A 21999-nucleotide genomic window follows, 5' to 3' on the forward strand; every position below is an offset into this window, starting at 1 on the left:
GGTGAAAGCGGAGAAGGTGTCGGGCTTGGCAGGCGGTGCTGGTGGAAGGTGATTTTGTTGGCACGGCTCCGGACCCTGGCAGACCGATTCCAGGCACCTGGGTGGTCCTGGAACTGATTATTACCCCCCCCACCAAAACTCCCTTGAAACCACCCTCCCCTCAGATAGAGAGCTGTCATGGGGTGATCAGACAGATAAAAGGATGTAAAAGAGGGCAGGAATCTCAGACGTGCGGGGGCCCAGGAAGACTGGGAAATTCAAATTTATATTTCAGTGGCAAACTGCCCTGAAACATAAAGTAAAGCAGTTCCTCCCCCACCTCATGTTTCTTGTTATTATTCCACGTTCCTTCTTTCAGTCTAAACCCCCCTCCCCAACCTCTCTATTCCACAGCTCTGCATGCCTCACCCTGTACACCTTAATTATTGTGTGTTTGCATGTGAGTGTGTGAGTGTGTGTGCATGTGAGTGTGTGTGTGTTTATTTGTGCATGTGAGTAAGTGTGTGTGCATGTGTGTGTGTGGGTTCATGTTTGTGTGTGAGTGTGTGTGTTTGTGTATGTGTTTTTGTGTGTGTGTGTGTGTGTGTGTGTGTGTGTGTGTGTAACAGTTGCACGTCATGCATGTGTGCACACACTTCAGGCTTTTGGGCGTGCGTTTGTTTGTTCTGGAAGCCTTGATCCGTGTGCAACGCTATGCTGCAGATACTATATGAACGGACGCCTTGGGGGTTTGTCTATTTTCCTACACCTGTACCTAGCCTTTGGATTATAAACCTTAATAACTATGTAGGCCTGTTGGTACAGTATGTGTACATACAAACCGGCTATCAAAAATCAGAGCCAAACTACAAGTGTCCTTTGTTATGTGGCCAGTGGGTTCTGTTCTGAGGCAGGGGAGGAGTTCTGCGGAAATGGACTATGATTCCCACGAGGCCTGTGGTGAGACGGGTCCTCGCATGCGGAATCGGAAGCCCGGCCCCGCGGCCCTATGTATAGAACAAACGAACAGACGACGCCTGAGCTTTCAGCCCACTATGCACACAGTGAATCTGCCACGCAAGTACGTCCCCACTCCCCACTCAGCTTTAGAGCGTGGAGATGAAGAAAAAACAGGGCTTTGATTGCACGTCGGGGCAGGTGGTGCCGTTTGGTTTCTGAAACCCGCACCCCCCTTTCCCCCGGTGAGGAGAGGGGGGAGCTTGTGACCCCGCGTGCACAGGGTGTTTGGGCATTTTATGCCACTGCCTCGACTGAGGGAAAGAGGTGGGTCCGTAAAGCTATGGGGAATGCTAATTGAACTCTGGCTGCAGACTGTGCATCGGATTCTGCACTCAGGCTCCTTCCAGCAATAATATCTGATGGACAGTCCTGCATCAGACCGCAGTCTGAGACTATGGCTGAGACCTGGGACTTCAAAGGCAGAATTACAGCCTTTTGTGTGCTGCCTGGTAAGTAACGGCTCTCTGTGCGGGACTCCGATGGAAGTCAATTACTGGCTCCCAGGCCTATTTCACGCAGCCTATTCTTCAGGACCAGCTACTCAGCTTCTGCACCACCACAACAAAGCAGAATCTTTCAGAAGCGTTTTTTCCCATCCTTTACAGACATTCAGTCCTCATGAATCAATTAAAGCTCTGTGTGAAAAGTTGTGCCTATTAGGACCCTGGGAATGCTCTCTTTTCCTACAGTAGATGCTCAGTGTGGGCGGGGAAAGATTGTGCTCCATGCACTGAACCAGGCTCAGTTTGCAGGCTCCTTTCACATAATGGTTGGGGTTGAGGATTAGGGCTTAGAAAGCTGATCCCAGATCCATTTCAGGGGCCAGAGAGCACCAATAGGCAAGCAAATACTTATTTTAACCCTCTGAGACCTGGCATGGAAAGCACTCTCCTTAACCAAACAGTAATAAAACAATCATGTCTTAACGGGTATTTTAACAGTTAAATGCATTTAAAAGCTAAGATTCTCCCTGAGCCATAGGTCACACTGCCACATTACTCCAGTAAACAGAAGCTAGGATATCCAGATTCAAAGGGGAATGGGATTTACTTTAAATCTACCAATGAAAACTGAAAAAAATAAAAAGCACTCCTTCCATTCTTTGGTTTGTAATTTTGATAGACAACATATATGTACCTAGAGGTAGATACCATTTCCATCTATCTAGAACAATTGAGGGTTAAGATAAGATATTCACACAGGAAAATGTCTCCTTCCATTCTTTGCTCAGTATTTATTCGTCTCATAAAAAACATGTTCTCAACACACATACAAAGCACTGTCTACAACTTATTCATTCAAACTGGCATAATCTAGGCCTGCCATTAAAAGGGGCAACATAGCTCAGGAGGTAAGACCGATTGTCTGGCAGTCGGAGGGTTGCCGGTTCAAACCCCGCCCTGGGCATGTCGAAGTGTCCTTGAGCAAGACACCTAACCCCTAACCCCTAACTGCTCTGGCGAATGAGAGGCATCAATTGTAAAGCGCTTTGGATAGAAGCGCTATATAAATGCAGTCCATTTACCAAAAGTATTGATATCAAAATGACGCCAAGTTACAATACTACAAACAATATAGGCTATCTTGCCTCACCGAAATCAAAGAAGCTGTATTCCAAAACAATGCTACCCAATGTCTTCTATATTGTTTCAAGTCACTTGGCCCTGTATTTTTTTATTTTTTACCATCTTACAATGTCATTAAACTGTGTGTCACCTCAAAGTGTTAAATACCTGAAATTGCCTCATGCAACACATTTGTTTATACTTGGTTGTTAAGTTCACTTTACTAAATGTACAAGTTCTTGTATATTTGCTACTATATTTCGCATTTTTGTACGTTGAAAACGTGTTTTTTATGAGATCAGAAAATAACAGTTGTACGAGAGAAATGAGGACAGGATGAAATTGAGTAGTTGAAACAATATGTTTTTAGCAGAATGGGCATGTAAGTGAAGTCTGACATGATCAGAGACTTTAGTGCAAAGAAAATAAACCACGACCATGACCATGAGTGACATTAGTTTTCTTATTGAACGGTATATAAAACAGAAGGTATTACTAATTACTTGTTTAAATAGACGTTGAAGTAACACGTGAAATTGCGTAGGGAAACTGTTGTATAAATGTACTTTTCTCACATTCAATACTAGTAATTATAATTATGAATAAGTCATGTTTTTAAATGTGATGTTTTAATGGGGTGTTACAGACTGTTCATACATAGTAATTGTTTGTATGTGGGTAGACAGAGAACAGGGCAAGGTAACATGAATGTAGAAACGTGGCATTTGCTGATAAGAACGTTTTCTACAGTAGCCATGTGAAGAAATATAGTTAGTAGAAACGCCACAGTGGTCAGCTGGTGTAACTTTTTAAGAAAATTAATACATTTTCCATCATGAAATTCATATGACTGTCCGTGAGTGACTTTTGGTAAACATATGAATTGAATATTCTGATATTTTGATAAGTGCAAAAGCAATAGTTCAAAAGCAATTCCCAATCAATTATACTGGCCACCGTCAAGAAGCTGTCCAACAGCGTGGATTTGAACAACTGAGCTCCGGTTTTATCCAAATGCCCTGGCTATACTGTAGGCGGTTATACTGTCACTCAACGATCCATAGTCTGCAACATTACCACAGAGCCATGAACTGACTAGCTGTAGAGACTGGCAATTTTCTTGGGGAAAAAATATAAATCCATTTTGCGTATGTGACATTTTGATTGGCTGGTGTAGATGAAGGATTGGCTGGTGAACATAAAATGACCAATGGGGAGACATATTCTTTGTGGGCTAGGAGCATTCCGGGCGGGAAAACGAAGAAGAAGAAAACACAAAGTCCCCTTAGTTTGGGGCTTTATTGTGCAGACATGTGAAGTTGTTTATAAATTCTGTATGTTGAAATGGGCTCAGAATGTACAGAAATTAATGTTTTTACAGGCTACAGTGAACGGAAATAAATCTGTGCTCTTTCGCGCATGCATGAACTTAACTTGCTCCCGTCTGCCACCGTAGCCTGTTGATCTACTACGTGATCTACTAAGTTAGAGTAGAGCCCTGAAAAGGCTTCACACTACCATATGCACCTACAGCGCGCACACACACACACACACACACACACACACACACACACACGCACACATCTCTCCCTCACAGATGAGCCTAAGTTCAGCATTCAGGTCTGCTGTAATAATGTAAGCAAAAACAAATACCAGGGGTACTTGGAAATACTTCTTTTGGTTCCTTTCTATTAAGTCAATTTCTCATTTTGACCAGGGCCCTTTCGTCCACATACTTACATTGCTTGGGGTTGGGAAGGGTGAAGTGGGGGCAGGAAATTGGGGAAGAGGTGGGATGGAGATTAAGAGGCGCAGATTGAGCTTCCCGTTCCCGAAAAGCCAGAGGGTGGTGAAACGTGGAGCAGGTGTCGGTATTTTGACTATTATCTCAGAGTCCTTGTATATCTTCATTGCATAATGACGTACACTATATGGCAAAAAGTATGTGGACACCTGACATCCAAAATCTCATCCAAAATTCTGGGCATTAATATGGAGTTGGTCCACCCTTTTTGGCTACACCAGCCTCCATTCTTCAGGGAAGGACATACTAGGTGTTGGAGTGTTGCTGCAGGGATTTGCTTCCATTCAGCCAAAACAGCGTTAGTAAGGTTGGGTACTGATTAGGTGATTAGGCTTGGCTTGCAGTTGACTTTCCAATTGACCCCAAAGTTGTTGGATTCTGTACAGTTTTTGTACAGTAATACTGTACAGAATTGACTAGAATGTCATTCCCTTAAGATTCGCCTTCACTGGAACTAAGAGGCCTAGCGCAAACCATGAAAAACAGCCCCAGACTAAGGGGTGTCCAGATATCATTATGTGACAAAGTGTGGGGAGCGGAGCACAAACCCTCTGCCAAAACATGTCTCTAGCATGAAGAGTGGAGGGTGCAGGGGCAGCATGGAGAGGGGAGGGTGCAGGTTGCAGCACGGAGAGTGAAGGGTGCAGGAGCAGCACAGAGAGGGTGCGTGCCGAGGCAGCACGGAAAGGGGAGGGTGCAGGAGCAGCATGGAGAGGGGAGGGTGCAGGAGCAGCACAGAGAGGGGAGGGTGCAGGAGCGGCATGGAGAGGGAGGGTGCAGGAGCAGCACAGAGAGGGGAGGGTGCAGGAGCGGCATGGAGAGGGGAGGGTGCAGGAGCAGCACAGAGAGGGGAGGGTGCAGGAGCAGCACAGAGAGGGGAGGGTGCAGGAGCAGCATGGAGAGGGGAGGGTGCAGGAGCAGCAGGGAGAGGGGAGGGTGCAGGAGCAGCATGGAGAGGGAGGGTGCAGGAGCAGCACAGAGAGGGGAGGGTGCAGGAGCAGCATGGAGAGGGAGGGTGCAGGAGCAGCACGGAGAGGGAGGGTGCAGGAGCAGCATGGAGAGGGGAGGGTGCAGGAGCAGTATGGAGAGGGGAGGATGCAGGGTGCAGCACAGAAAGGGGAGGGTGCAGGAGCAGCACAGAAAGGGGAGGGTGCAGGATCAGCACAGAGAGGGGAGGGTGCAGGAGCAGCATGGAGAGGGGAGGGTGCAGGAGCAGCACAGAGAGGGGAGGGTGCAGGAGCAGCACAGAGAGGAGAGGGTGCAGGAGCAGCACAGAGAGGGGAGGGTGCAGGAGCAGCATGGAGAGAGGAGGGTGCAGGAGCAGCATGGAGAGGGGAGGGTGCAGGGTGCAGCACAGAAAGGGGAGGGTGCAGGAGCAGCACAGAGAGGGGAGGGTGCAGGGTGCAGCACAGAAAGGGGAGGGTGCAGCAGCAGCACAGAAAGGGGAGGGTGCAGGAGCAGCATGGAGAGAGGAGGGTGCAGGAGCAGCACAGAAAGGGGAGGGTGCAGGAGCAGCACAGAGAGGGGAGGGTGCAGGGTGCAGCACAGAAAGGGGAGGGTGCAGCAGCAGCACAGAAAGGGGAGGGTGCAGGAGCAGCATGGAGAGGGGTGGCTGTGTCTGCAGCGCAGTGGGAGGCTACGCTGAGAGCCCATTTAAGGCCACCCGCTGCTTAGCTTGTAGACGTGACCTGGCTAACATCTGCAAGGCTAAGTAACCGTTGCTGTAGCCAGAAAGTTATTTAGAGCTCATGAAATACCTGCGTGCAGACTGCCGGTAAAACACACCTCAAACATGATCGCGTGCAGGGCACATGTTTTGCAGCACAGTGCCCTGTGGTGAATAGGTCTGTCAAATGTTGGCATCCTACCAACGCCTTAGCCAATCCCCTGCAGCGAAATTCAAGCGCAAGTCAGCACTAAGGGATGACATAGCAATCCGGCCCAACTGACAGGGGTTGCGGCAGTGGAGGACGAGGCTATGGGTGACTCCCGTGTGAATTCTGCAGATTAATTTTTATGATTTATCGACCTGTTATGTGCCTGTGATCGTAGAGGTCTTGGTTGCCAAAAGTATGTCTGCGAGAACGCTTTTTGGGGCCTTAAGTTGGACTCTTTGCGCTCCTGTCCTCCTGTTGCCAAACAGAGGACGGGGTTACTCTCTTTCAGTGTGTGGGGGTGTGGGAGTGTAGGAGTGGTAGCTTGCCCTGTAGCCATGCGACATACCCGTGTCAGATGACTTGCCTTATGAACCACTCAGGGTCCTGAAGCATGGCAAATGCTTTGTTAGGGTGAGGTCAGATTCATTCCTGCTTGTTTCTCCTGGGCCAGTAAGGCAACCACAGGCTCCAGTAGAAAGGTATGCATACACAGTGAGCTCCATAATGTTTGGGATAAAGCCATATATATATATACATAGATATATATATTTTTTTTAACAATCCATATGTGCTTAAAGTGCAGATTCTCAGCTTTTATTAAAGGGCATGATAATACATTGTGGTTTCACCTTGTTGAAATAACAGCATGAGAAAGAGTGCAAAAGAAAGACTGAGCGGGCAAATGCTTTTTTGCACATATGGTTTGGGGGAGACATTTCTCTTAATTCTGACTTTCATTAGTCCAGGATAATGACAAAATAAAACCCTGCCTAATACAAAAAGACATGGTAAGATGATATAATGCCGTAAAAACCGCCATGATGTTCTGGATGCATTTGGATCTCCTTACGACTGTACACAGCTTAGTCTTCTTATTAGAGGAGATTTACGCCCGATAATCTTTGAAATACGGCTCATCCGAGCCAGGCAGTTGGGGGCTGGGTCTGTTGGTGGGAGTGGGGCTAAGGGGAGGGGGTGGGGGGGGGGGCTGTTGAGGGAGGAGGCACTGTAACTCGGTGTGCCACAATGCTGAAAGATGGCTTCGAATCACGTTTCCGACGCGGGTGATGCTACGCGGGGGAAGGCGGAAAAGTAGACAATATCTTTCTGTGGTCGGCCAGGCATCGGGTGCCGTGGCGGTAGCAGGATCAGGCTCTCGCGCTCTTCCCCCCCCGCTGTCGGCAGGGAACACTGTCTCATACTGTAAGCACGCCGTATGAATTATGTCCGGGCGGCAGTGTAGCATAGTGGGTAAGGAACTGGGCTTGTAACCAAAAGGTTGTAGGTTCAATTCCTGGGTAGGAACTGCCGGTGTACCCTTGAGCAAGGTACTTAACCTGCATTGCTTCAGTATACATACAGCTTTCCTATGTAAAAAATCCTGTGTAAGTCGCTTTGGATAAGAGAGTCTGCTAAATGCCTGTAATGTCTTCCATGCCATATCACTCAATCATTGCCTGATCTTATCAGGGCCCAGTGTTTAATAGCTGCATTGGAAAGAGCTGGCTCAGGATGACAGTGTAAGAGAGACAGGGAGAGATGGAAGGAATGAAGGTGCGAGCTGGAAAGAGAAAAGGGGCCAGGATGAGGAGGAGGGCAGGAACAGACGAGAGAAATTCGGATTTCTATACACACACCCGCCACAGTCACCGCCGCAGCCAAATGGAGCCGTCCTACGCAAATGGGTGCACTTCCTGGGTTTCACGTGCCCCCTCCGCCCTATTAAAAGAGCCCCCCCTACCAAACGCTGCCTAATCACCTTGACCTAGGATGTGACAGAGCACTGGGCAACAGGGGAGATATCAACGCGAACAGCAGGTGGGGGTTGGGCTAGCCAATTTTTTTTCACCCCCTTTAAAGAGCCTTCTCCCCGGGGGGGTGTGCTGCTGCAATCCAAAAAGGGCGGGTATTTTTATCTCTGCCTCAGACTTCCACCCTGACCTGGCGTGACCCCTCCAGCATGGTAGGGTCGGCGGACCTGCGGTGGCCATGGCAGCGGAGTTCGCCAGGGGCGGGGGAAGTGCGTGACCTTTGCCCTGCATATCACCCCCTCAAGCCGCCGGCTAAAGGCGGCCAATAAGACCAATCTGGAAGGCCTGCTCCACCAAAAGCCCTCTGCTCCGGGCAGGTCTGGCGACCTTAGGGCAACCGCAATAAAACAGCGCCCCCTCCCCCCCGACACCTCCCACACCCCTCCACAGGGGCCCTTTTCCACACGTGGCTGTGGATCCGACATTTCCAAAACCATCAATGCAAATCACCACTGCCTGGGAATTTGAATGTGCTCATTACAATCCAGATGTACTGATAAATCTTCCATTATGCAGCAATAATGTGACAGTCTGGCTGGGGTGGCTGATGCAAACAGTGCCGTTTCTCTCCCCTGGGCTGTCAACCGCATAGCCGCCTGACAATTAACAGTTAATTATGACACTGACTCCTGGGAGCACTTACTGGACAAAACGCAGCGACGACAATTTGTCTCTGCCTTGACCCGCCAGCTCCCCCACCACCCTCCCGCCCCCCGTCTCCCGTCCTTTAAGCCTGTGGCCTACTTGCCTTTCAGAAGGTATTCAAGCAAACGGATCCTCTGCCAGCTGGCCAACGCGGTTCTGCCAGGAAGCCCCAGCCGCTCCGACAAACACGTACTCTCGTCCCCTGGAATCTTGCGGAGAGCGAATGCTGTTGAGGTGGCCATTAAATCCTAGTGCTTCCTGTGCAGGGACAGGACTTCGAAGCCTTGGATGAGAGTCCCCAGTGCGCGGTTCTGTGAGGCGTTCATGTCTCCAGGTGTTTCTTCACCTGACAGGCGTGACTCTGGTTGCAGGCCTGGCGTGTGAGGCTACAAACTGGCCACCGCCCGCTTAGCCCTGGGACTCCCCATTACGGAATGCCCCCCACAAGGAGCGGCGGGGCTTGTGCAGACACCGCGGTGATGCACGCGCCCGTAAGATAAGCGGCCGCAGTCGCGTTGCCGCTCACTGCACTCTAGAGCATGTGTGTCAGTTGAAAGCTTCCCCGGAGACTCCATGGCGTGGCTACGAACTGTGCCGACAGTGCCAACTACAACCAACAGCTCTGCAGCTCAGCGCACGGCCTGTCTTTACCTCACATGCTCTGGTCAAAAAACATTTAAAGGTATTTCAATGGGCATAAAAACCGACGTGGCACGTCATGGATGATGGCGTAGGTTAATAAGCCGTTCTTGTGAAAAATATGAATAGCAGAAGCCCTGGGTGATCCCAAAAGACAAAGGCATTGCTTTGTTAAAGATGCAGCTCCTACATGAGACACAGTGTTCAACCTGCTATGCATTTTTTATTCAGGAGATGAGCGCACAAAGAACAGGATGTTCTAGAACACCTAATTAAATCAAAGCAGCATCTACCCTAGATTTAGAGAACCATCCCACGCGGTAGCAGGCTGACTGACTCACACAGATTAAACATTACATTCTTAATTTCCATCACATTATCATATCGGGCAACTTACACACACGTTATATTTCACTTATTAAACATGTACCCACAACCATGTTTCGAGTGGTGTACCAAGCTGCAGGTGGTGTAATATGCTGCAGGTGGTGTACTGTACTTTCAGTAGTGTAACATGCTGCAGGTGGTGTACCATGTTGCGGCTGGTGTAACATGATGCAGGGGTGTAACATGTTGCAGGTGGTGTACCATGCTTTGTACGGTGCAACATGCTGCAGGTGGTGTACCATGTTGCGGGTGGTGTAACGTTGCAGGTGGTGTGACATGCAGCAGGTGGTGTAACATGTTGCAGGTGGTGTGACATGCAGCAGGTGGTGTAACATGTTGCGGGTGGTGTACCTAATTGCAGGTGGTGTAACATGCTTTGTACGGTGCAACATGCTGCAGGTGGTGTAACATGCTGCAGGTGGTGCAACATGCTGCAGGTGGTGTAACATGCGGCAGGTGGTGTTACAGCCACATGTGAAAAGATGCAGACCGCGTCACACTGCCACTGCTGAAACAGAGCCAGCACTGTCATTCTGGGCCCATTTCAGTTTGGTGCATTTTCTTACTAAAATATAAAAAATCCAATGATAATGCATTTTTGGTGGGCAGCCGGCTAGGTGCCATTCTATCTTACAAAGACTCGTAAATTCAATACTTAATACATAAATACCCGAAATCCTATTTTTCCTGTTTTATATTATTGATTTACCATAATTCCTCCCATCTTAATCCATTATTTATTTTTTATTTTTTGTTGGCAATAATAACAATTCTATGGCATTGCAATAATAATAGTATTACATCTAATTTATTTGGAGAAGAAAATGTTTATGCGAATACACAATTAAAGAGATAAGCAGGCATACATTCATTTTATTTCTATAAATATAAAAGTATGTTATTGTATGTAGTTCTTATCAATAATAATTACACTTATCTTTTACAATTTTTAATATATACAGACCTTGTCATCTAATTGGTTATTTTACTCCCCACCGTCCTCTCTTTTCCTCAGAAAGTTCCAAAGCCACTTATGAATGGTCATGAAAGTGACCATCTCGCCAGTTCCTACCCATGAACTCCTAACCAGAGTGAAGTCAGGGCAACGTATAATCTCTATCCAAGACAGTGTCAGCATTGCTATCTCCTGTTTGCAGATGTTGTCCAAGGGAATGCCATGTAGAAGATGTCACAGGTCCGTCTTGTCTAGAAACCTTTTCCTGGGTGGGTCATCTTGAGAATGATCAGCATTGTTTGGTTCAGTTCAGTTTGTTTCATGTCAGTTCAGTTCAGAGACTCTAAGCAGCTTAGCCTGACAAGGGTCAGCGAGGGTCTATTCCTGTCACTCACGACGTGTGAATTAACGTCTGTCAGAGTCTCCACACCCTGGTAGGTATGGAAGTCCATGACAGAGGCTTATTTTGGAACAAACTTGTTTGACAGCATCATTCAAAGGCAAATTAAATGAAGCAAGTTGAAACTGAAAAAAACAAAACAATATATGTTACTTCTAAAGGACACAAGGTCAGAAGGCACTTGCAATGGAATTTGATGTGTTAATACTGTAAGTGAGCAGTTGGACAGCTGGTGTAAGCAATAAAATCAAAAGCCGCGTTTCCACCGCAGGAACTTTACCCCGGAACTAGGAACCTTTTGAGTAACTCAGTGCGTTTCGACCGCAGGAACTAGGGTCTAAATTTAGTTCCGGGGGCTTTATTTTACCCCCAAAAAAGTTCCTGCTCGGGGGGTAGTACTTTCCAAAAGTACAGGAACCTTTGGGGTGGGGCGCAAGCGCTGAAAATTTCTGATTGGTCGACTACTTGCAGTGTTTTATTTCAACCGCCATGTTTAAAAATATGCAGCCGCAAAACAATTTATTTTCATAATAACTTCAAATCAAACTAATATGTTATGTGGCGCAGTAGCCTAGTTTTGGTTAGCTGGCCAACGTCTTGGAATTATAACGTGTGCTCTTCTGTTCTTTTCTTGCTTTAGTATTCGTTTTATAAAATGCTAAGCATTCGTGCTGGGACAGCATATTACGTACCAAAACATTCAAACGGATTAATTCGGTTGCTGAATATTTTCTTCCGGATTTTCTTTGTTAGCCCGTTGTAATTGACTCAAAACGTTTGATACAGTTATATGAGGTATGCGGTAGTTCTGCGTAATTCACATTGGTGATACAGTAAAAGCAAACTGGAAATCACCTTCCGCACTTTTTGTCAGGGTAAAATAACAGGTTAATTCTAGTAATCGTCCCTTTAGCTTTTTCAGACTGCCGTAATTTTACTCTGCCATTCTTCAATTCCACAAAAAGACCAGGAAGACTATGGACTAAATTATGGTGCATGGTTCGCATCTGGAGGGCACACTTCGCTGCTCGGCTAGCAGTAACTTCGAAGGAAAGCAAACGGTGGCTGTACCACTGCTAATTTAAATTTTCACGCAAGTCCGAGTTTTCGTTCTATTCTTGTCATTTTGCGATTAGCCTATATGGAATTGACGATGAGAAAGTAATCAAACAGCAAATTGTTTACAACGTGTGCATGTTTTCTGCTGTTGTTGCCAGTTATATTGGAAACGTGAATGCATTCTGTCGCCTCGGATGTCAAGACATGAAAGTGAATGTTCGCATAAAAACATAATGAATGTGTTTGAGAGGATATATAAAACAGTTACAATCGGACTATTGGTCTGTTCTATCCTATTTGTTGCATAACGGTCCAAGTTCAACTACCAACGACAGTTTTGCTTGACAACGGTAAAATATGCCCAAACGGCTGCAGAAAAATATTTCAATTCCATGTGATTAAATCGATAAAAATCAATAAATACAAAAGTAACCATATATAGTCATTGTTGCGTGAAAATTTAAATTAGTAGTGGTACAGCCACCATTTGTTTTCCTTCGAAGTTACTGCTAGCCGAGCAGTGAAGTGTGCCCTCCAGATGCGAACCATGCACCATAAATTAGTCCATAGTCTTCCTGGTCTTTTTGTGGAATTGAAGAATGGCAGAGTAAAATTACGGCAGTCTGAAAAAGCTAAAGGTACGATTACTAGAATTAACCTGTTATTTTACCATGACAAAAAGTGCGGAAGGTGATTTCCAGTTTGCTTTTACTGTATCACCAATGTGAATTACGCAGAACTACCGCATACCTCACATAACTGTATCAAACGTTTTGAGTCAATTACAACGGGCTAACAAAGAAAATCCGGAAGAAAATATTCAGCAACCGAATTAATCCGTTTGAATGTTTTAGTACGTAATATGCTGTCCCAGCACGAATGCTTAGCATTTTATAAAACGAATACTAAAGCAAGAAAAGAACAGAAGAGCACACGTTATAATTCCAAGACGTTGGCAGGCTATAACCAAAAGTAGGCTACTGCGCCGCATAACATACAAGTTTTATTTGAAGTTATTATGAAAATAAATCTGTTTGCGCCTGCATATTTTTAAAAATGGCGCCTGAAAATAGACACAAAAAAATGCTACGAGTACTCGACCAATCAGAAATGTTCAGCGCTGCACAGGAACCAAAAGGTTCCTGTACTTTCGGAAAGTACTACCCCCGAGCAGGAACCTTTTGGGGGGTAAAACAAAGCCCCCAGAACTAAATTTAGACCCTAGTTCCTGCGGTGGAAACGCACTGAGTTCCTCCAAAGGTTCCTAGTTCCGGGGTATAGTTCCTGCGGTGGAAACGCGGCTTTAGTTCCTTGAAAAGTAGTTCCTAGTTCCGGGTACTTTTGGTGGAAACGCGGCTTGGGCCCCTAGAAGCCCCTACATAACATGAAGGGCCCCTTCATTCTCCCACTCACAATTGTCCCTGACCCACTCACATTGTGTGGAATGTGCGATTTTACTACTACGATTGATTTAAAAAATCCAGCAATATTTCAACATCATGATAATTTTTATATGAATATTGGCAATTTCAATATTGGCAATATGACAGCTACATTAATATTTACATATTGAATACAGCATAAATATTGTTCACAACAATGAAATGAATTAAACAAATGAAGTAATAAATTAATTAAGATAACGCTACAGTGTCATTCCCAGTCCCAACCAATTACAATGCAGGTTTTGTTGGTGCACGTCAGGAACATTTAGGTACTTAGCTAACTAACCAACTAACTAACTAGTGCTTTCTTGCTAGCCAATAACTAAGACTTTTTTGATAGTTTAAAGACTTTGGTATTATGACAACGTGCTTGTGTGCTCGCTGTCTTCTGGGTATATCAGGAATATATAGGTAAAGTGTAATCGAAAGGCCATTGGCAATAAAACAATAACAGTACTGTACATCTTCCGATTCTGTTCTTTAAATTCTCAGGCAGCTAATTTAGGCAAATGCTAAAAACGGAATCCAACCAACTCACCCCAATACAAACATAGCCTGTTTTCCTCTTGATTATTCTATAACCAAAGAAGCATAACCATCCCACTCATAAGACAATTCAAAAAAATACCTGAACAATTTACCCAAGAGATTGGATTTTAATTTAGCTACATCATTATTATAATTTGTTCTATGATTAGAATAAAACAATAACATGTACCATAATGTACAACAAACAAAACAAAGCATAACCAGAATACATGACTGACAGAGCCAAAGCATCTTATTGGCCACTAGGAGGGTTTTAGGGCGTATCACCTCTGAGGTTATTCAGAAGGTATATCCCATCAATATTCAATACTCAATCAGTATTCAGAGGGTGCTCAATCAGTACTCTGAATCAGGATATGATTTTGAGTTAAGTGCATAAAATGTGCTTAAGTCTGCACTTCATTCTCTAATTCAGGATGACCCCTGTATTATGAAATGTTAAGTCACAATACTGTTTTATAACATTTCTGGTAGCTGAAAAGTGGTGGGGGAAGGAACATAACAGTAAAAAGAACCACATACTTTTACATTTTATATTCCAGTGTACATACGATCACACACCATTGTTCGTAAAATAATGAATATATTCCATTATTTAGATATTCTATCAATATATTTCAATATATTAACAGTGAAAAAAATTGCCTGAACCTGAAATCATCAGCTGCCATTTCTCCAAGCTTGAGCGCTGCTGACCCAGCTAAGCTGAAGACTGACATCAGTATGTTCACAGGATAACCATGGGGGTCAGGGATTACTTGCCACACATTTTTGCTGACACTAACATTGAGGTTAAAATCGTAAAACCAGCAAAAAAATAAAAATAAAAATCATAAAACAATAATTGAGAAAACACTACTAGCAGGGTGTAATGCGTAAAAACCAAAACCTCAGTAATGGTACTTGGGACTCACAATCTAAGGCTTGACCCTTCTATCCTCTACAGCCATGTAAATTAATGCTGAAAACTAGCATGTGTTTGCCTTAGTGTCCCATTTAGTCAAGGAGACTGGAATAAGGCTTTCTCATACTCAGTCCTCAGTGCTTTTCCTGGTTTTACCCGACCATGGTTTCACTACGGTCATTTTGCAAGGCCTCTGATTTGCCCTTTCGTCTGAAGGGTCTCTCTGCCCTGGAGCCGTCTAAGAATTGAGGAAAGCCACGACACTTGCATTGTAAAGCGCATGCAGTGTGGTTAAAATCCTGGACATCCCCTCCACCGGGGGCGACATAGCTCAGGAGGTAAGACCGATTGTCTGGCAGTCGGAGGGTTGCCGGTTCAAACCCCGCCCTGGGCGTGTCGAAGTGTCCTTGAGCAAGACACCAAATCCCTAACTGCTCTGGCGAATGAGAGGCATCAATTGTAAAGCGCTTTGGATAAAAGCGCTATATAAATGCAGTCCATTTACCATTTACCATTTACCATGTACTAGCGAGCCGCAGGATTAAGAGGGGGGGCTTATTGTCGGCTGGGGGGGGGGGGTCAGGAGGGCAGACGAGGTGGAGGACGAACGTCACCCAGGGGCCTCTGACTGGCAGCACCTCCGGTTTTGCCTCCGTAGTGGACCTCCCGCGGCCCCACACAGGAGGAAGCAGGAGAGGAAAAGGAAGCCTTTGTGAACCTGCAGAGACTGACAGCTCAGCAATGTAGCCCTAATCACTCCCTCACTCCTGGGAATTTTTCATGAGCAACTCTCATGCCCCGATAGCTGTGCATTGGTTTTTCTTTTATTGCTGAGGTTTGAACTGGAATATGGAGGGGCCGGCATTAAGGGTGTGGCAGGGGGGGGGATTGGAGGGAGGGCAGTGGGCAGGAGGATCTGAGTGCAGAGACCGCTGATTCCGTTCCTCTGGGTATCGATCGGCGGCATTTTCTATTAAGCAAATGAAGAATCTCCCCTTGCTTCTCTTCCTCTGCGGTGGGGAGAGCTGGAATGGACGCTGCCTTCCGAGCCACTAAATCAAACCCATTAAGTGAATTTCCACTAATCAGCGCAGAGCCCGCGCAGAGCAGGAAAAACCAGGGGCGGTGCGGGCCCGGGGAGACATGGCCCATTGTGCATGCGAAGCAAAGCCAGAGCTGAGGAAGATCACATTCGCCGACCGGAAGGTGACCTGGGCTCTCAGTGCCCGCACCGCCCACTAACCGAAGCAGACAGGAACGCTGAATTGTGCATCACCTGGCCGCAAATAAAGCCCCTTCACCTGTGTGGCTTCCCAGAGGAACTCCTTTCACCAGCTGTCCCACGTGTGTGTTAAACTGTAGTGTGGCAAGCAGTCAGGGACCTGGAACGGCTAAAATCTCAGTCCGTAAAACGTGTTTCACCTGAAACAGCCAGATGTAAAGTACGTAAGAATGTCTCCTGGGTGTCACAACGACAATGGGATGTGAGTAGAATAGCAACAGCTATGGAAGGGCAGGGTTATCCAAAGAGAACCATTTGTTCAGACCGGGCTTCCTCAGACTTTGTTATTCTTGTTTTAATGAGAGAAGGTGGGCCTTTTGAGGCATCTGACATAACAATAACAAGAGAGATTGATTGTCCATTCCTATATTAGTGATTAATACGTCTCCTCTGTTCTCTTTCACTGTCGGGCTCGGGCCAATCACAGAGCGCGCCGCTAGACTGGACACACGATTCTTCGAACACACACTTAGACAAGCGTGCGATAATATCTGTGCTACTCTCCCGGAGCTGTGTGCAGCTAATCGGCAGACAAATCACAACATAGCGTTTGCATGTGCAATGAGGAAACGCATCACTGTGGTCTGACTCTGAGAGAGAGACAGAGAGAGAGCGAGAGAGAGAGAAAAAGAGAGGGAAAGAGAGCGGGAGGTAGAGAGAGAAACAGAAAGGGAGGGAGAGGGAACCGAGAGAGAACAGAGTGTTCTCTTCTCAGGCACAGGCAATGGAACGTACCAAAAGAAGGACAGGCAGAGGTGGCAGAAGCCCTGCAGGACCCCATAAGCAAAACCCGCTTCTGCCCCAACACAATGTCCCCCGTTTGCATCAGCCCAAGACTCTTTACAAACAAGCGTCCGAACGTGGGCATGGGCACACGGCCGGGGGCACGCGCCAGCACCGGCTCAGTGTCTGACAGAGATGTCCTGAGAGGTAGAACCTGGTGTTCTTTCACACCCTGGTCAAGGTGACACTTCAGGGAGAGCCGCGTAGCCGGCTGCAGGAAACTGCGGCGGTTCATCTGAGAGAGAGAGAACTGTCGCTGGAGGCCGGAGGCCTCAGGGAGAGAGGAGCCCTATCCTGACATTGTTCCTCTCTCACATACACACACACACACACACACACACACACACGCACACACATAAGCACGCAAGCAACAACACACACACACATACACACACACACATGTGCATGCACGCAACAATACACACGCACACACACATGCGTATGCATGCAACAACACACGCACACACACGCACGCTACAACACACACACACACGTGCACATTCACACGCACAGACATACACGTGCACACACAAACACACACACATATGCACACACACAGAAGGAAGAACAGAAGCCAAGGACCACAAACCTAATCCTTCAAGCTTGTCTGGTGAGATAAAGGCTCCAGACTGCTATTTCAGTGACTGGTCAAGCAAAAACTGACTTATACTTGGTTAATATATAAAAAATATAAGGACACCAAAGGAGGTTTTTGTTCTTTGACCTTACAAATTCACCCAGGAAAACCAGTTCACATTCTGAATGGTTCACCGCCCACCAGTCCAGAGTTCTAACTGAAATATTTCTGGTCACAATTCATCGAGTCACAGAGTACACAATAAAATGTTCTGTGTTAATTAAACTTTAACACTGTTAATTCAGCTCTTAACCTAACATATGGTCCCATTCTGGAATGTAAGACCAAATGTTACGTTAAGACCTGAATTAACACTGTTAGAGTTGAATTAACACTGGACATTTCACCATGTAGAGTCCAACTGAAGCCTTGGAGGGGATCCCTCCTGCATAGCACTCCCAGCGTGTGGTTATCCCCAGTAAATGCGCAGTCTGGGTTGCAGCAGTTATTGACCGCTGTGATCGTGTTCCTCAGAGGACCACATCCACCTACCTACCAATTTCCTGAGGGAACGGTAAGCACCTTTTTCTGTCCTCATTAGCCTGATCCTTTATACAAAACAATAACCATACACCACTGACCTGGAAAATGCCCAACAGCTTACAATTGGCAGCCCATACTTTTAGATGTTCTTCATACAGTAATAAAACTACTGTTAAATGAGTGTGCTTAGGGAATTTAAACTGTCACATCCCATGGATTATTTAGCTTAAACTGGTTTTTGGCGCCGAGACTGTATGTCACTTGGAATATTTTGCATAAAGAACTTCTGAAAATAGACTTAGTGATGCGTATAGAGAGGAATGTAAAATGAGACTGCTCTTGACAGCAATTAAGAACTTTCCAGGACCTCTTACAGGAAAGCTATTACTCGCTGCTATGTGTGCTGAATGCATACAAACATCTTACCCAGGCGAACTGCGATATTTTACTTTTGGGCTCTGATTTAAGGAAGTGTAATAGGGGAAACGCTCTAATGAGCAAGTTGTTTGTTTTCTTGGTTTGGCATTTCTTTAAGGTTCTAGTTTAAAGTTATAATGCACTATAAGGCACTCCTGGGGTGCTCTGTCATGCTGTAATGACCCTAATCCCTCCAAGCAGGAACTGCTCCAATGCACAAACCATAATTTGTTTTCCTGCGATGGGGAGGGGCCAGGCTCACATAGGTAAGCCTGCAGCTGAGGCCATTGATTAGGGTCATTAGGGGGGAAATGTGTTTCAAATTTTAAACAGCATAAGCGAGGGGGGGGGGGGGGGGAATTAGGTGAACTTGAGGAGGAGAGGGCAGTGGGGGCTTGGGGGGTCGGGGGGTTTGGGGGAGGGAGAGGCGATCACTGTAACTACCTGATCAGAGAAACAGAAACGGTAACGTGAAGGATGAAGCAGGGCTCGCCCATGCCACAATTCCAGCCAGTACCGAATCCCCTCCGTGCAGAATCAGGCTACGCGGCTCCCACTGCTTTTCTGTCCTGCGCACGCTACGTTCGGGGTTGCGGTGTGAAGGGAGCTTGGGAAACTATGAAGGCTGGGCAAGTCGCTCACGGGCGGTACCTTTCCCTTTTTCTGGGCTGGGTGAAAAATACACTGTCAGCCCGAGTGCGCTGCTTACTGTAAACGAGTCTGTGTTTTCTTGTTCCAGCAATTCGTTTGAGGTGCCGAACACAGCTGGCGGTAGAACGAGAGGGTCCCACTTCTTCTGAAGAGACAGGGGCCTGATTACCTGCCATAAAGGACCTGATGTGCAAATTTCAGCCGCTCTTGAAAGCAAAAACAAAACAAAAGCAAAAAATATTTTAAAAGCTGATGTGTTTTGGCTGCAAGCCATTGTGATGACACTGTTGTGTGCTTCACCTCAAGAAAACGACCTGAGACCTGAGAGAGCGCTGCGTTTCCCTTTGCGACACGATCAAGCAGGACTGATTCTGACTGCAACACGAGACTAATTTTAATGCCCAGATCGCATGAACACATGGTTTATTGGATGACCTCATGAACAAGCTGTTCAATCTGTGAGCTCAGCCTGAATATTCATGGCGAGTCACATTTCCACATTGTCGCTGGCTGAAAACGAAAAACAAATATGGCTGGTCTGTCTGTTGCTGGGCTCCCCCCGGCAGAAGCAGTCCCAGGACCCCGGGACGAGGGGTCAGCGATGCAGGGTCGCAAGGCGCCATTTCCTTAATTAAGGCAAACCACGGAAGGAGAGTGCTAGTGAGCGTGGGGATAGCTGGGCACGGCACAGCAGAGAGGTCACAAACATCATTACATTTATTTGGCAGAAGCTTTTATCCAAAGCGATGTACAATAAGTGCACACCGGACAACTACAGAACACAGGTCCAATAAGGTGCAATTCTCATTAATTCTCAGTTATCCATGAACCATGAACATCAAGTCTAGTTCACCAGTAAGCATAGGCTAGGTCAGTATAGTTATGGGAAGTTAAACTAGAAGTAAGGCACATCAAGATGGTAGTACAAGTACAACACAAAAGTGCTAGATGAAGATGAAGTGTAACAGGAAAGTGCTTGAACACCAAGATACAAGAATACAAGTGATATAAGAGTGATCTTAGATTGGGAGTAACCCTGCAGAGGACAGGGGTTAGTTAGTCAAGGTAGTCTGAAGAGATGCGTCTTCAGACAACAGCGGGAAATTGGCAGTCAGTGAGTGGTTCAGAGAGGAGTGGGGAGTCTGTTCCATCACTGGGAAGCTAGGGTGGAGAAGCTCCATGGAGCTCTGAAGGCCTCCCGCTGAACGTGGTTCACTATGGCGACCACATCAAGCACCAGACGCGCTTACAATAATGTAACGTGTGCAGAGAGCTGGCACGCATTCATCTAGGATTTAGATACAAAACAAGGATATCTACCCTTTACAAAGGCAGGTAAGCGGTAGGCACCACAGATTCTTTAGGCGGAACCACTGATCAATCCTACCCCTGCCTGGCCCAGCACTGGAGCAGTAGCTAATGTCAGATTCCAATGAAAGCAGGGCATTATGATGGGACATTTAAAATAAGTGCTACGAGGCGAGTTTGAATTCAAGATCCATTAATGTCTTTGCTATTCATTCATTGATAATCTATTTTTACAAGCCACCATAATAATGAAAAATGCTAAGCCATGTAATTATTTTGATGTTTAATATGTTTTAGATGTCCTCATGTGTACTTTAATATACTGTACATTTTAAGTTGCATGCTAATAATGCAATTTTAACTCATCTTGCATAAATAAATTAATATGTACATTATTATTATTATCATTATTATATATTCTACATCAATACATTTAAAGTTCCATCAGCGTAAATAACAATACTAATAATAATATTATTATTATTATTATTATTATTATAGAATAACTATTGCAACAAAATTACTATTTTTAATAAGTACGATCAGTCAGTACCAGTTTCTTAGGGGCTAAGAGCTTCATAGCAACTTACAGAAAAAGTTTTTGTCAGCAAGTTATCAAACGCACAGACATGGTGGCAGAAGTGGGGTGTGGGGGCACATTATGTTTGAATGTGCACTTATTCGTCAGCCTACTCCAATAAGGAAGCTCAGGGGTTCTGAGCAGGGTGTTCTGGGTGAAGGATTAATGATACAGCGTCCATTCACAGCGTGAAATGTCATTTATCACACAGAAAGAGGCCTGGAAGGGGGGCACGCTTATTTTGCTAAAATGGCTTGTGGAAACTTCAGGGAAGAAAAGTTCCTGGCTTGCAGTTGAGCTTAGAGCAGCCCACGGTCTAATTTTTCCAGCGCTGGTTCAGGAAGCCATTCCTTAACGCAGGAGCTGGGGAACGCATGGGATGCGACTCAATGGCCCGTGAAAACAACCCACCCGGAGGGGAGCTCCACAGACAGGTACAGCCTGTTGGGAGGGGCCGCGGTTATGCCACGCCCGCGAGACATGGTACATTCTGTTCCCTGTAACACTCCCTTTAGACCCTGCATGTGTGTCTGTGCGTGTGGGTGTGTGTGTCTGTGTGCACATGTGTGTGCATGTGTGTCTGTGGGTGTGGCTGTGTGTGTCTGTGTGTGCATGTTTGTGCGTCTGCGTGTGCATGTGTGTGCGTGTGGGTGCATGTGTGCATGTGTGTGTGCGTGTGTATGTGTGTGTGCGTGTGTGTGTGCATGTGTGTGTGCGTGTGTGTACGCATGTGTGGGTATCTGTGTGTGCTGAGGCTCTGGCTGTTGTTACAGTGCAAGTCTTCGCAGGCGAGTGTGTGTTCTGCGGGGGCATGTGAAA

The 21999-nt window shown here is 46.2% G+C and overlaps 1 protein-coding gene across 3 annotated transcripts in view; it reads right to left on the minus strand.

Moving 5' to 3' along the window:
• The window catches only part of LOC135247647 (thyroid hormone receptor alpha-like), a 139480-nt gene that overhangs the window by 49527 nt on the left and 67954 nt on the right, over positions 1 to 21999 (minus strand). The gene's annotated exons all lie outside the window — the stretch shown is intronic.

The sequence above is a fragment of the Anguilla rostrata genome, chromosome 2, assembly GCF_018555375.3.
Source record: "Anguilla rostrata isolate EN2019 chromosome 2, ASM1855537v3, whole genome shotgun sequence".
NCBI lineage: Eukaryota > Metazoa > Chordata > Actinopteri > Anguilliformes > Anguillidae > Anguilla > Anguilla rostrata.